Source organism: Lissotriton helveticus, chromosome 1_2, assembly GCF_964261635.1.
Source record: "Lissotriton helveticus chromosome 1_2, aLisHel1.1, whole genome shotgun sequence".
Taxonomy (NCBI): Eukaryota; Metazoa; Chordata; class Amphibia; order Caudata; family Salamandridae; genus Lissotriton; species Lissotriton helveticus.
The window spans coordinates 284,113,051-284,117,152 of NC_136058.1; the positions used below are offsets into that span (position 1 = coordinate 284,113,051).

General features: G+C 47.1%; 1 non-coding gene across 1 annotated transcript; it reads left to right on the top strand.

Annotated features, from left to right (window-relative positions):
* Positions 1 to 2,622: 2,622 nt before the first annotated feature.
* On the top strand, positions 2,623 to 2,677 carry LOC144808131 (U7 small nuclear RNA). The gene has a single exon (XR_013606659.1). It is a non-coding gene; the product is annotated as a U7 small nuclear RNA (small nuclear RNA).
* Positions 2,678 to 4,102: the final 1,425 nt, after the last annotated feature.

Below are 4,102 nucleotides of genomic sequence, written 5' to 3' on the forward strand. Positions count from 1 at the left end.
AGGCATTCGATAGGGTGCATTGGCCCTATCTGGACCTGGTGCTACAGCGGTTCGGGGTAGGAGAAATCCTCCGTAACCGTATATTTAATTGTTACCGCCACCCGAACGCTGCAGTCCGGGTTAATGGCCACACCTCCCCATGGTTCCCGATCGGCAGGGGAACCAGACAGGGGTGCCCGCTCTCTCCCCTCCTGTTCGCGCTATATATGGAGCCGTTGGCCCAACGCATTAGGCACCATAACCTCATCACAGGCATCCCGTTCGGTGGAGACACACACACGATCAGCCTATAAGCTGACGATATCTTACTTTCCCTAACCAACCCGATGCAATCTCTCCGAGCGCTCTTTATTGAGCTCCACACCTTTGCGCTGGCATCAGGCTTTAAGATTAACGTCGCGAAGTCGGAGGCCCTGAACATATCGCTGTCACCTGAGGTGCTGGCAGACGCCAAAGCTGAATTTGACCTGCAGTGGTCGGCGTCCACCATTCCCTATCTGGGGGTCTTGCTGGCCCCAACGGTGCGTGCCACCGCAGATGCCAACTATGCTCGACTCAGCTCCCGCCTCCGCGACGATCTCAGACGATGGAAACACCTCACATTATCATGGCTGGGTCGTGTTGCGGCCGCCAAAATGACGTTACTGCCACAGATCCTTTATGTGTTTCAGACCCACCCTTTACGCCCACTGGCGGGATGGCTTCAAAAGACGCAATCAGACCTGAAACGCTTTGTCTGGAATGGCCGCCGCCCGCGGTTTAAACACGCGATCGCTATACTCCCCCCTGCATATGGCGGGGTGGGAGTGCCCGACCTCACCTTATACTTTCAGGCGACCCAGCTGCGCACCTTGGTGGAGTGGCACCAACTGGAATCGGGCAAACATTGGCTCTTTCAGGATCAAGCGGTGGCAGGTCGGACGCTCCAGGGTGTCCCGTTCTTGCTGCGCTGCCATAGACCCCCCAACCTCTACGCATCGCTCATCACGAGCACCGTCCTGGACATATGGGACAAGGTGGCTGTTAAACAGGAGCTCACCTCCTTCCCCTCCCCGATGACGCCGCTCTTCGACAACCCTGACTTCACTCCCGGCCTTGACCCCCGGGCGTTCGTGACATGGAGGACTACACCATGCAGGAATTTGGGGCATATGTTTGATCTTAATGGCATCCTTCCCTTTCAGAAGGTGAAAGAAGACTACGGCATACAGGAAACGGATTGCTTGCCCTACCTGCAAGTGCGCCATTGGGCGTTACAGCCGTCGGTCAGACCCGGTGCACAGCGCTTCCTCACTCCATACGAGAAATGGCTATTGACACGCACCTCTGATAAAAAACTAATCTCCGATCTGTACCAACACTTACTCCTCACCAACATATACACTTACAACGCCGGGAGAGCCAGATGGGAGAGAGACTTAGGGAGACAACTAACACGCAAGGAATGGGAGGGGGTGTACCACAGAGCGAGACACTCTGCCTACCACATGGGTCTTACTGAAACCATGACCAAAGTAGCCACCTATTGGTACCACACACCTGAAAGACTACATCGATGGGACCCCCGAGTTAGCGACCGCTGTTGGAGAGGGTGTCGGGAGCTTGGCACGCTGGAGCACCTACTTTGGAGCTGTGACCGCCTCCAGCCTTATTGGAACTCAATCTTAGACATGATAGACGCACACCTAGATACACAACTACCCAGGTTTCCTGCCTATGTCCTGCTGGGCCTTCCCAACCCCCTGATTTACCCCCTAAAGTCCAGGAGGGGGAGGCTTTTTGCAATTGCATTGGGGGCAGCTGTACAAAATATAGTAGCACATTGGAGAGCCGTCCAACCTCCTTTACAAATAGGCTGGCTGCATAGGCTATGGGCGATCCTGGGGATGGAGAAGCTGTCATTGGCAAGGGCGGGGAAGGGAGAAGAATTTGCAGCGCTATGGCAGCCGTTCTTGACCCTACTGACAGGAGAATTCCGAGAACTGAGTTGCTCCCTTAAAACGTGTCCGGCCCGGATGGGTTGTAGGCGGCTTGCTGTGTTAACGCTCACGATGGGAGCATCTCTTGGCAGTGTTCACGCTATTGAATTGTTCTTGACCGCATTGTGCACATACAGGTGCAGGTGGCTGTACTTGCTGCAATGTTTTCCTTTGCTGCTTAATAAAACAGAGTTAATACAAAAAAATGCCTATTCCAATCATGCTACGTCAATCCTTACACCTGCTTCAAGCAGGCGCAAGGTTTTGACGCAGTGGCATCGTAAAAGTGGCTCAGTGAAATCTTGTAGATTTCACTGCGTCACTTTTACGAGGCTTCCTTGCAATGGAACGCCCACCAGGCATACATTATACCTTGGCAAATGTACGCCAGAGTGGTGTTTGGTTTGTCGACGACAGATCTCGAGCAGGGAGTGGCCATAGCACTTATATTTGCATGTTTTCTGTGCAATGTCATCAACTTCTTTTCTTTTTTTTCTGTATTAAGTTGTCAATTTTAACTTCTGTTAGTACTCTCAGATCTTTTACTCCTTCCCATTTTAATCAAAGTGAATATATAAATTATGACCATAATAAAAGTAGGTGTTACTTAATCCTATGGCGTGAAATTACATCTTTACATGTTAAGAATATAGCTCTTTACTATTTGTCTAGAAGGTTCCTCTTAAAGAGGAGCCACCTATGCATGGTTAATGAAAGATCTGGATAAAAACTTTTGTTGTTATCAAAACTTAAATGGATCGTGGAATAGTCATATTGCATAAATTAAATGTAAATATATTCTTTTCATTAAGAAGTGGGATATACATTTAAATTTGTTTTATAGCTATTGCTAAATGTGTTAATGAATGGTAGATGTTGCCAGTTAATTTGTAAACACAAACAAAAACAGCCAGTCTCGTCGTTGTTTGCCAAAATTGCACAATTTTACCTTATTTTGAAAGTCTGGATTTTTTTAGTACATGTATCCTCCATTCCAGACATTATAGATTTGCTGCAAAATAGAATACTTTGTGAGAAGCTGTCTCTCCAGACGTAAATAAATGATTACAACAAGCTTAAAGTTAAACACAACAGACTTGCAGAGTGTAAAGTAGTGGGCCCTAAGCCCACTCGCTAAAGAAACACTGACACTAGTTACATGGGTACTTACCTAACGGACCACGAGTTAGAGCACTTGGTCCTTTGTGGTTTCACCTGCACAGCTGTGCTTGTGAAATCTATTGTTCATAATAGAAACTTAAAAAGGGCCTTTCATCCCGAGCCTCTCTTTCCTGGCTGCTGTGCTTGCCACTTACTTTTCCTCCAATCTATTGGTTGTAGCATGATTTCCTGCATTTACAAAAGCTTGTTCCTTGTCTGCTTCTCTTATCAGTTTCCGTGGCCAAAATACTGTTAACATCTGCTTCCGTGGCACTCTTTTTTCAGAAAGTTTTCCCTCTTTTCTGCTTTTTCGCCTTGGAACATATATATATATATAGCATCTGGAGAAAGTGATTTGCCCAGAATCACAGGATGTTGCGCTGCCGAGACGCAAACAGGGATCACCAGCTCTTGAGTAAGCAGCTCTGGCCACTGCACCACATCCTCTCCACGCCCGTGTTACTTGTCAGGGAGGTCCTTCCTTTGTCCCTAGCAATGAGTGATGAAAACAGCATTAAATTCATCACACAGTCCAAACAGATGCCTTACTGATGATTGTATTGACAGGGTCACCTGACTGGTGACGCCTGTGTTGTATGTGTGGGTTTGAAGACAATTCTGCTAGGGAGGGGCAGATAAATGACATGTCCAGCAGAACATTTGTGACAAATTGCATCAATGGTGCATTCTACAATACTTTTTTTATTATATATTGAAATGTCTGTGTCTACTGAGGTAATTAAAGAAAATGGGGTGACCCTGTGTCCCTCAGAACCTGGTTAATTAATCGTTAATATAGAAAATAGTTCTGTCGGGTGAGAAACATGAATAATTCAAAATACTGTTACTGCAATTGAGGAACCCCCTCTTTAAACAACACAATTCCAGAACCTCGCAATTAATGACCCGAGGTCTTATTCATTGCATTTTTGTAGTTATCTGAATTAAATTCCTTCAATAGG